This window comes from Trachypithecus francoisi, unplaced genomic scaffold (assembly GCF_009764315.1).
Source record: "Trachypithecus francoisi isolate TF-2019V2 unplaced genomic scaffold, Tfra_2.0 Lachesis_group1, whole genome shotgun sequence".
Lineage (NCBI taxonomy): Eukaryota > Metazoa > Chordata > Mammalia > Primates > Cercopithecidae > Trachypithecus > Trachypithecus francoisi.
In genome coordinates this window covers 183,642,949-183,654,986 of record NW_022681454.1, presented here as the reverse complement: position 1 = coordinate 183,654,986, position 12,038 = coordinate 183,642,949, and positions in this window count along the sequence as shown.

Below are 12,038 nucleotides of genomic sequence, written 5' to 3'. Positions count from 1 at the left end.
GTGGGGGAAGGCGCCGCAGGTGCCACCAGGTAAATCTTGATCTCTTCGGATTGACATCACCTGGCGCATGCCTGGTTGGTCTGCACCTTCCCTGGCGCCAGCTGCATCCTCGCGCACATGGGGAAAAGTTGGTGATGAAAAACCCGGAAATGCACCATCTTGCCTCCGTTCGTCAAAACATTCCAACCTTTTATTGGTAATAGTGATAAGGGGCACCGTGGTCTGTCTGGCTACTTCCTGCTGTTAAGGGGCGTCGTCAAGGTTGGGGCCCATGGTTGGCATTTGGACGTATGGATGAAGAATAAAATAAGGCACAGTATTAGTATAGGAATGAGGAATGGAAGCATTTGTTGGAATAGGGGCAAAACCCAGAAGGAAGGTCCCAGCAAGGTTGAGGAGTATGAGATAGTTAAGAAAATTTAGTAAGTTTGAGGCGAGTGGGGGAAAGCCAAACTGATTTCCACTGATTGCTTTCGGTAGGGGCCCTTTTTAGCTGAGAATGAGGAACGAGTGCGCAGAGTAGTTGTTGGCCAGGCAGCAATTAAGGAGTGGAGTTTTTGTGGAGTGGATGGCTTTCCGCTTACTCCTACTACAGAGATATTGGATGGAAGGCTAGGTCCAGAGAAGGACGGCAAAACAGAATAGGTAGATTCGCTGTTGATTAAAAAGTTGATTGTCTTACCCGCTACCAGGAGAGTTACCCGCGGCTCGGCGAGGGTGATGGGGGTCCCCGAGTCTCGGCACCTTCAGTTGTCGTCGTCTAGATGTAGGAGCTGGAAGGAGCTCCCAGGATCCTGGGAAAGGGGGGTCACGTGGAGACGCAGCACCTATTCTCAGGGTGGGGCAATCAGACTTCCAGTGTCCTCCCTGCTGGCAAGCAGGGCAGGGGGTTGCTGGTGGACGAGGGTTAGGACATTCACTGGTCCAATGTCCTGATGCCTTGCACTTATAGCAAGGCTGCGTTGGGGCTCGGGGACCTTGCGGACACCTGTTGGCATAGTGTCCTGCTTTGCCGCACTTATAGCAGGCTCCTTTTGTAGCCTTGGAGTCTGCGGAGTGTGTACTCTCTGGCCTGGGGTTACAACTGGGCTGTAAAGCCGCTGCTAGGAGCTGTAACTTCTGTTCAAGGCGAGCTTGCCGTCTCCTCTCTGGAGTTATAGACCTTAAAGGCTAATTTAACCAGGTCTTGTATTGGTGCCTGAGGACCATCCTCTACCTTTTGAAGTTTCTTACGAATGTCAGGAGCTGATTGAGAAATGAAATAAGATGCCAAAATAGTGGCCCCTGTGGGGGAGGCCAGATCTAACCGGGTATACTGGGTTAGAACCTCAGTCAGTTTAGGGTAGAGGTTAGGATAACCTGGAGGTCATGCCAAGTTAAGTCATAGGCCTGACAAAGGTATCTAAATTCCTTTATGTAAACGGTGGGATTAGCTGAGAAATCGCCTAAACGCTTCTCAATTTTGAAAAGATCGGCCAATGAAAAAGGGACATGTACTCGGACTACCCCCTCCGCCCCAGCCACCTCTCACAAAGGTGCTAACACTGTAGGAGGGTGTGGGCAGAGATAGGGGACTCAAGACAGCCAGTTGGGGGCCCCGAAGGAGGCACGGGACCGAGTGGATTACTAGTAGATAAGGAGGAGTCTGGGCAGGAAGGGAGGGGTTGGAGAGAGAGGGGAGAGAAGGAAGAGTATAGGGCAGGTCCGGACGAGAGCATAAGGCCCAAAAGCCTTGTATGTAATTAATTTCAGACCACTTGCCTAGCCGCTGGCAGAAATTGCTGAGATCGATCACGCCACAGTGGAAAGGAAAATTAACCGCTTCCTCCTAAGATCTTGTTCAAGCTGTAAGGTTTTTTAAATTGGCTAGGAGGCACTCTAAGAGGGTGCTCTTTGGAAATTTGGACTGGGGGGTTTCCCGTTTGTTTCCTCTTTACTTACACAATGGACACAATGGAAATGGAAATGGATCCCTGCCTGGCTTCAAAGCGTCCTTTGGAACCAGCAGAGACAAACTGGAGGCTCTTGAAGCCAAAATGGAGATTACCTTCAGGCGGACGTCTCCGTCCTGAACGGGTCTCCCGAGCCACATGGTGGCTCCAAATGGACCTCGGACCTGCGCAGGATTTCTGGCTGAGGGAGGTAAAGAGGAGACAAGGGCACTTACCCCAGAAAGGCCGTGAGAGTGAGGGAAGCGGGTCTCAGGTCCTGGTCCGTCTGCTGCGTGGGAGCAGGAGGAGGTTCCTCAATCCTTAGAGGCCTGAGGAGGGGTCTCCTCCTGGGTCTTCGGTACCAACTGATTTGTTTTTCTAAGACCACCAGAAAGGCCGTGAGAGTGACCCCCTTTCCCAGGATCCTGGGAGCTCCTTCCAGCTCCTACATCTAGACGACGACAACTGAAGGTGCCGAGACTCGGGGACCCCCATCACCCTCGCCGAGCCGCGGGTAACTCTCCTGGTAGCGGGTAAGACAATCAATTTTTTAATCAACAGCGAGGTTACCTATTCTGTTTTGCCGTCCTTCTCTGGACCTAGCCTTCCATCCAATATCTCTGTAGTAGGAGTAAGCGGAAAGCCATCCACTCCACAAAAACTCCACTCCTTAATTGCTGCCTGGCCAACAACTACTCTGCGCACTCGTTCCTCATTCTCAGCTAAAAAGGGCCCCTACCGAAAGCAATCAGTGGAAATCAGTTTGGCTTTCCCCCACTCGCCTCAAACTTACTAAATTTTCTTAACTATCTCATACTCCTCAACCTTGCTGGGACCTTCCTTCTGGGTTTTGCCCCTATTCCAACAAATGCTTCCATTCCTCATTCCTATGCTAATACTGTGCCTTATTTTATTCTTCATCCATACGTCCAAATGCCGACCATGGGCCCCAACCTTGACGACGCCCCTTAACAGCAGGAAGTAGCCAGACAGACCACGGCGCCCCTTATCACTATTACCAATAAAAGGTTGGAATGTTTTGACGAACGGAGGCAAGATGGTGCATTTCCGGGTTTTTCATCACCAACTTTTCCCCGTGTGCGCGAGGATGCAGCTGGCGCCAGGGAAGGTGCAGACCAACCAGGCATGCGCCAGGTGATGTCAATCCGAAGAGATCAAGATTTACCTGGTGGCACCTGCGGTGCCTTCCCCCCCCCCCCCCCGACATGTCCGTGCCCCGCCTATTGCCCTTCCACTCCTAGAAAAGCCACTCCTGGCAGATGCACGGGGCGGGCTTCCTCAGCCCCTACCTTTGTCGGGACTGCATTAGGAACTCTGCCCGAGAGCTCTACTGGTGACTCTCTCGGCCTCCTTTGCTGGAGGCCAACAGACTTCACCCCGATACCTTTTTCTCTGGAGCTAGATGACCAAAGAATAAATTTGCAGTTTTGCTTTTAGCCTTGCCTACTCGCTGGTTCTTTTGTGCTCGCTCTGGTGGTCTTAGAAAAACAAATCAATAATAATCACTGTGGACGTTTGTTTAAAATGTGTAGTCCCAGGCCTCTCACCTGGAGATTCTGATTCAGATCATGGATGAGACTCAGAATACATGTGTTTGACATATATCACAAGTGGTTCTTATGGTCAGGCAAATTTGGGAAACTAACCAGGAATTTATGTTTTTATGACTGGCAGCTAGGAAAGGTTCCTAGAGTCTTTGCTTTTTGAAAATAAAATATTTCTTTTTTAAAAGGAAAATTGTATGACTAGATACAACATTTGTACATGTGGCACATGTACTATACTGTGTGCTTTTGTCATATTTACAGTTAAAGATGTGTAAGAACACTCTGAGAAAAAGTATATATTAAATGAAAAGAGGGGTGAGTCAGGGTGGGGGAGAAATGGGAGGCGTGTGCTTATTGTTGCCAAAAGGCAGAAAAGCCAGAATGATAGCCATAGCCATCTAAAGTCACAAATAGCACCTTGTAAGTTGAGGGAGCTTCATAATCATATCTGAAACCTTTGATACACTGAGTTGTAAACAGTGGCTTTGGACAAGATTTGAGGGAGAAACCAACTATGCTTTAAAGTGTTCGTTTAAAGGGCTTTAATTAAAGGAAATTCTTTGCATTTACTTGAACTAATTTAACTTCAGGACTTTAACAAATTACTAGCCCCTAACCTCTTAAAAATTGTCTTCCATTTCAAATGAAAGTTTAAGGTGGACTTTATTTTCAATTGGTATACTTGTGCAAAGACTTAACAGCAAGGTACTATACATTTCTAAATGTTTACTTCTTAATTTTGCTGGAAGAAATATACTACTCAATTGATTATATTTAAAGCAAAGTAAAACTATTTTGACAAGTGACACACTATTTTCCCAGTATTTTGGCAGCAAAGATTAGGCTTAACATCACTAATCATCAGAGAAATGCAAATCAAAACCAAAATGACATACCATCTTACACCAGCCAGAATAGCTACTATTAAAAAATCAAAAAACAACAGATCTTGGGAGGCTGTGGAGAAAAGGGAACATTTACACATAATATGTGCGAATGTAAATTAGCTCAGCCACTGTTGAAAGCAGTTTGGAAATTTCTCAAAGAATTTAAAATAGAATTACCATTCAAGCCAACAATTCCATTACTGGTGTATAACCCAAAGAAAATCAGTTATTCTACCAAAAAGACATATGCACTTGCATGTTCATCGCAGCACTATTCACAATAGCAAACACATGGAGTCAGCCTAGGTGCCCATCAACAGTGGATTGGATCAATAAAATGTGGTACATCTACACTGTATTATTAGGCCATTCTTGCATTGCTATGAAGAAATACCTGAGGCTGGGTAATTTATAAGGAAAAGAGATTTAATCAGCTCACAGCTTTGCAGGCTGTACAGGAAGCACGGTGATGGCATCTGCATGGCGCCTGTGGAGGCCCCAGGGAGCTTTTACTCATGATGGAAGGCAAAGAGGGAGTAGGCACATCACATGGCCAGAGCAGGAACAAGAGAGAATGGGAGGAGGGGTAAGTACCACACACCCTTACACAACCAGATCTTGAAAGAATTCACTATCACAAGGATGGCATCAGGCCATGAGAGATTCACCCGCATGACCCAAACACCTCCTACCAGGCTCCACCTCCAACAAAGAGGATTACATTTCACCATGAGATTTATAGGGGCCACCTTCCAAACCATTTCATACACCATGGAATACTATGCAGCCATAAAAATAACAAAATCATGTCCTTTGAAGCAACATGGATGCAGACGAAGGCCATTATCCTAAGTGAATTAACGCAGGACCATAAAACGAAATACCACATGTATAAGTGGGAGCTAAACACTGGGTACTCATGGACATAAAGATGGAAAGAATAGACGCTGGGACTACTAGAGGGGAGAAGGAAAAAGGCAAGGTTTGACAAACTATTGGGTACTATGCTCATGTATTAATCTGTTCTCACATGGCTATATAGAACTACCCGAGACTGGGTAATTTATAAAGAAAAGAGGTTTAACTGACTCACAGTTCCACAGGCTGTACAGGAAGCATGGCTGGAAGGCTTCAGAAAACTTACAATCATGGCAGAAGGTGAAGGGGGAAGCAAGGCACATTCTACCATGGTGACAGAAGAGCAAGTGAGCCAGGGGGATATGCCATATGTTTAAACCATCAGATCTCATGAGAACTCACATACCATCATGAGAACAGCAAGGGGGAAATCTGCCCTCATACGCTAATCACCTCCCACCGGGTCATTCCCCCTACATTGGGAATTACAATTCAACATGAGATTTGGGTGGGGACACAGAGTCAAACCATATCAAATCAGCATCTGGATGATGGGATCATTCATACCTCAAAACTCAGCATTATGAGATATAACAAACTGGCACATGTACTCCTGAATGTAAAACATAAGTTAAAATTATTTTCAAAATAAATTAATAAATGAATAAAAAATGATTAAATTAAAATTAAAAATTTGAATTAAAAAATTTGAGAGTGATTTCCACTTGACAATTATGTAAGTTATGTAGATGGAAGCAGTGAGTTCTGTAGGATTCAGATCAATTGCACTATCTGTACTAAGTTGATGTCCGGTTGTTTGGAAGAAAAGAAAAGAGGAGAAACATATAGATCTAACAGGAAAAAAATGGACAAATTTTTAAGATAGCAAAAAGAAGAATGGAGGAAATAGGACTGAGGTTATAGTGATTGATAGAAATTAATAGACAACTAAGTCAAAAGCCACTGGTTGCAGAAAATATTGATTAATTTTGTTTTATTCCAGTCAGACAACAAAATTCCATGCCCTGCCTCCAGAGAAAAACCTTTTAGTCCTGTAATTATCTTTATTCCAAGCACCATTCCATTCATTAAGTAGTGTATAGGGTGATTAATACATGAATTATTCACAGAATTAAGGCAGAAGTTTTGAGTATTTCAGGATGATATTAATAGTATAGTCAATGAACTAAAATAAAATTTGACTAGAGGTGTGATCTTGTTAGATTTGGCAACTCAAAGTTGACAAATTTATTAATAAAATAAACTTTCATTGATGATTAATTTACAATTAGTAGACACACTGTTTCTTCTTCTTTCCCTTATTCATTCATTCATTCATTCATTCATTCATTTGTTCGTTCATTCATTCCTACAGAGCAATGACTTTCATTCTAAGATTCCCAGAATCCTGAGGAATTCTTGAATGTCATCATGGGGAGCCTGGTGTGGGGATTCCCAAAAGTTGTATTTAATACTTGAAAAATCTCGAAAGTTATATATTTACACCAGAGAAAGCTATACAGGTTTTAAATTATATATATAGTTGAATACTTTTTATTTCTATCCAGAACTAAGTCATGAGAGTTAGTAATGTTGATTATTTCATACTGATCTAATGGGTAACCTTTATATATCATTGATTAATTATTAACAAAATAAGAATTCCCCCCAAATTACAAAATAAATATATTTTGTGGGTTTTTCTTAAGGCTTTTGAAATATAAAATCAGAGGAGAGGATTAAAAGTAATCCTTGATGGTTAAAAAGGCAGGGAACTACCAACTTAGAAAACTGTATGAAAACAGCAAGATATATACATGGCCCTCAGACCAGCTGCCTGTTTTAATAAAGTTTTATTGGAGCACATCCATGGATCTATGGGGCTTTCCTGCTACAATGGTAGAGTTGAATGGTTGCTGTAGAGACCGTATGGTTTGCAAAGCCTAAAATATTTATCATCTGGTCCTTTACAGCAAAGGTGAACCCAGTTTTAGAACATTCACTTTACAAATTAAGATACAGGGGATGCTGCCTTAACTGACCTCCACTTAACTGATTTGCAGTCAGCACTTTCTGGTACCTCTGTACAACTAATTGACTGATGTCCACTGCAAACTGAAAGCCTTTGAGTTACTTTTAATGCCTGTACATTTCTCCTTCCATTACAGAAATTGTGTATTTTCTAAGAGGAACCTGTGTTCATTCCTAAATATATTTACAACGTTTGTTCTTGTTCTTGTAGTTATGCAATTTAATTAAATATTATGTTGGGAGGCCAAGGTGGGCGGATCACGAGGTCAGGAGATTGAGACCATCCTGGCTAACACGGTGAAACCCCGTCTCTACTAAAAGTACAAAAAATTAGCCGGGCGTGGTGGCAGCGCCTGTAGTCCCAGCTACTCGGGAGGCTGAGGCAGGAGAATGGCGGGAACCCGGGAGGCGGAGCTTGCAGTGAGCTGAGATCGCGCCACTGCACTCCAGCCTGGGCGACAGAGCAATGCTCTGTCTCAAAAAAAAAAAAAAAAAAAAAAAAAAAAAATTAAAAAAAGAATTAGTAATACAATGGTAATGGTTAATACAATTTAGTATGCCTAAAAATCACTTGAAAAGCTTGCTAACAATGCAAATTCTTGTGCCTTATGCCTGAGATTTTGATTCAGTACGTCTAGTATGGGACATAGGAATCTGTATTTTTAGGAATGTTAAAGGAAAATTGCTTAAAATAGGGTAAATTATGACTTACAAATATAAAATGAACACTTGTCTAAGATTTTTGTTTAACTCATTTATTTAATGAGGGAGCCAGTAAGATGTTATAATGAGTTTTATGGAAAATTAAAAGAGCCACACATATCTAGGTACTAAGGAACACTGAAATAAATTTGCTTGATAGGTTCAAAACTGACTTCTTGATGGAAGGTGGAAAAAGGAAAATTAATTATACTTCCACCAAAATCAATCATTTGCATATCTATAGAGAAGAATATTTGCATTACTATCAGTAATCTACAACGAACAGAATTGCAAATAACAAAGAAAACAAAAGTCACAGACATCCTATAGAAACAGATAACCCAGGTTATTCTAGACAAGGCTGAGATTTCCATTTTCTCCGGAAACAAGTTGCTCAAGCAATTCAAATACAATGAAATGTGGTCAGTGGGTAACAGCTGGAGAAATCATTTTCTAACCTATAATCGAGACTGTTGAATTACTTCCTTCACTAGAAAGAATAAAATATTACCACATAAATTTGTATAATGATAATGGCCCACTATGAATGCTTTGGTGTTCTTAATTTTCTTAAGATTTATTAATATTTCTGAAGTAACTACTAAATGCCAAGTAATATATTTTCTAATTTAATCTTTCATTGACTTTTACTTCCACTTCAGTTGATCTACTCACTTTCATGGCTGTAAACTTAACTTTTCAATAACTTAAAAATTGATTTCTAACGTTATAAACTCTAATGTTCCACTCTGTGACCTGCTCTTTCAGACTCTGTCTTCCTTACTGCCAATTCACTTTCTCTTCTATCTCTTCGAGTGCCCCAGTATCTTGATTCTTCCATTTTCTTTTTTCTTTTTTCTTTTTTTTTTCAAGTAGACACATGGTAATTTCACATGTTGATGGGGTATAATGTGGTATTTTGATACATGACACATTGTTAAAACCTCTCCTCCCTATCTTTCCCAGTCCGGAAACCACTGTTCTACTCTCTATTTCTATTAGATCAGTGTTTTTAGATTTCACATATTAATAAGATCATGTGCTATTTGTCTTTCTGTGGTTAGTTTATTTCACTTACCACAATGTCCTCTATGCTTATTTATGTTGTCACAAGTGACACAATTTTATCCTTTTTTTATGGCCAAATGTGCACATGATATAGTTTGGATATTTGTCCTCACCCAAATCTCATGTTATATTGTAATCCCCACTGTTAGAGATGGGGCCTGGCAGGAGGTGTTTGGGTCGTGAAGGTGGATCCCTCATGGCTTAGTGCTCTCCTCATGATAGTGAACGAGTTCTCAAGCTTCCGGAGGCCTCCCCAGAAGCAGATGTTGGCACTATGCTTCCTGTACAGCCCACAGAACCAGGAGCCAATTAAGTCTCTTTTCTTGTAAATCACCCAATCTCAGTTATTTCTTTATAGCAATGCAAGAATGGCCAAATATAGCAAATATGCCACATTTTCTGTATTCATTCATTCATTGATGGACACTTAGGTTGATTCTAGGCTATTGTGAATAGTGCTGTAATAAACACGAGAGTGCAGAAATCTCTTTGATGTACTGATTTAATTTTCTTTGAATATATACCCAGTAGTGGGATTGCTGGATTACGTGGTCAGTCTATTTTTACTGTTTTTAAAAGTTATATTGTTTTCCATAACAATTGCTCTAATTTACATTTCCACCAACAGTGTATGAACATTCCCCTTTTTTCACATCCTTGCCAGCATTTGTTACCTTTTGACTTTTTCATAAAAGGCATTCTAAGCGGGGTGAGATGATACCTCACTGTGGGTTTGACTCGCATTTCTCTGATTATTAGTGATGATGAGCATTTTTTCATATACCTGTTGGTGATTTTTATGTCTTATTTGGAGAAATGTCTATTCAGCTCTCTTGACTATTTTCTAATCCAATTATTTGTATTTTTGCTATTGAGTTGTTTGAGTTTTCTATAAATTTGGGATATTAACCCCTTATCAAGTGAATAGTTTGCAGATACTTTCTCCCATTTTGTAGGTTGTCTCTTCACTTTGGTGATTGTTTCCTGTGCAGTGCAGAAGTTTTTATTTGGTGTAATCCCATTTGTTTATTTTTGCTTTTTTTTGTGCATGTCTTTTGATGTCTTTTCTAAAAAGTCCTTGTCCAGACAAATGACATATAACATTTCACCTATGTTTTCTTCTACTAGTTTCATAGTTTGGGGTCTTATATTTAAATGTTTAATTTATTTTGAGTTGATTTTTGTATATGATGAGAGATAGGGGTCTAGTTTCATTCTTTTGTATGTGGCTATTCACTTTTCCCAGCACCATTTATTTAAAAGACTGTCTTTTCCCCATTGTATGTTTGCACGTTTGTCAAAAATAAGTTGCCTGTGAATGTGTGGATTTATGCCTGGGCTCTCTATTTCTGTTCCACTGGTCTATATGCCTGTTTTTATGTCAATACCATGCTATTTTAGTCAGGATAGCTTTGTAATATATTTTGAAATCAGATTGTGTAATACCTCTAGCATTGCTCTTTTTGCTTAAGATTTATTTGGCTCTTTGGGGTCTTTTGTAGTTTCACATGGATTTTAAGATCTTGTTTAATATCTGTGAAGAATGAAATTCGACATTTGATAGAGCTTATATTTGATCTATAGATTGATTTGAGTAGTATGGTCATTTCAACAATATTAATTCTTTTAGTCCATGAACATGGGATAGTCCCATGAACATGGGAAAAAATTCTATTTATTTTAATTTTTTTCAATTGCTTTTATCAATGTTTAATAGTTTTCACCTTTCTGTGGCTTAATTTATTTGTAGGTATTTTGTTTTTTTAATAACTATTTTAAATGGGATTACTTTCTCGATTCCTTTTTCAGATAGTCTGCTATTGGTATATAGAAATGTTACTGATTTTTTATGTTGATTTTGTATCCTGAAACTTTATTGTATTCATTTACTATTTCTGATTCTCAGTGGTGTATTTAGGGTTTTTTACATATATGATCATTTCATCTGCAAAGAGGGACAATTTGACTTTTTTTTTTCCAATTTGGATCCCTTTTATTTCTTTCTCTTACCTAATTGTTCTGACTAGGACTTCCAGTACTATGTCAAATAGAAGTGATTAAAGTGAACATCCTTGTCGTGTTCCAGATCCTAGAGGCAAAGCTTTCTTTTCACCGTTCAGTATAATGTTGCCTATGGGTTATTACATATGGTCTTTATTTTATTATGTTCTTTTATAACTAATTTGTTGAAAAAATTGATCATAAAAGGATGTCAAATTTTGTCAAATGCTTTTCCTGCATCTATTGAAATGATTATGTTTTTTATCCTTCATAGTTTTACGTGTATTAGACCATCCTTACCTCCTTGGGTAAATACTACTTGATTATGGTGACTAATCTTTTTAATATGCTTTTGAATTACCAATGCTCGCACTGCTGGTTTTGAATTTTTGCATCTATGTTTATCAATGATATTGGCCTTTAGTTTTCTTTTATTAGCTGTTCTTGTCTCATTTTGAAGTCAGGTAATGCTATATTCATAGAATGAGTTTGGAAGAGTTCCCTCTTTTTCATTTTTTTGAAATACTTTGTAAATAATTTGTGCATGTTTTTAAAATGTTTTGTAGAATTTGTCAGTGAAAACCATCAGGTCGTGAACTTTTCTTTCTTCTTCTATTTTTTTTGAGACAGAGTCTCACTCTTTTACTGAGGCTGGCATACATTGGTGCAGTCATAGCTGACTGCAGCCTCAAACTCCTGGACTTAAGTGATCCTCCTGCCTCAGCTTCCTGAGTACAAGTGCACACCACTACATCTGGGGAATTTTTATTTTTATTTTTAGAGATGGAGTCTCATTATGTTGCCCAGGCTAACCCTGAACTCCTGGCCTCTAGTGATTCTCCAGCCTTGGGCTCCTAAAATGTGAGATTGCAGTTGTGAGCTACTGTGTGAAGTCTTTCAGATTTTCCTTGACTGAGAGACTAAATCACACCTTCAATCTCATTGTCATTGGTTTGTTCACATTTTCTATTCTTCTTTCTTCAATTTTGATA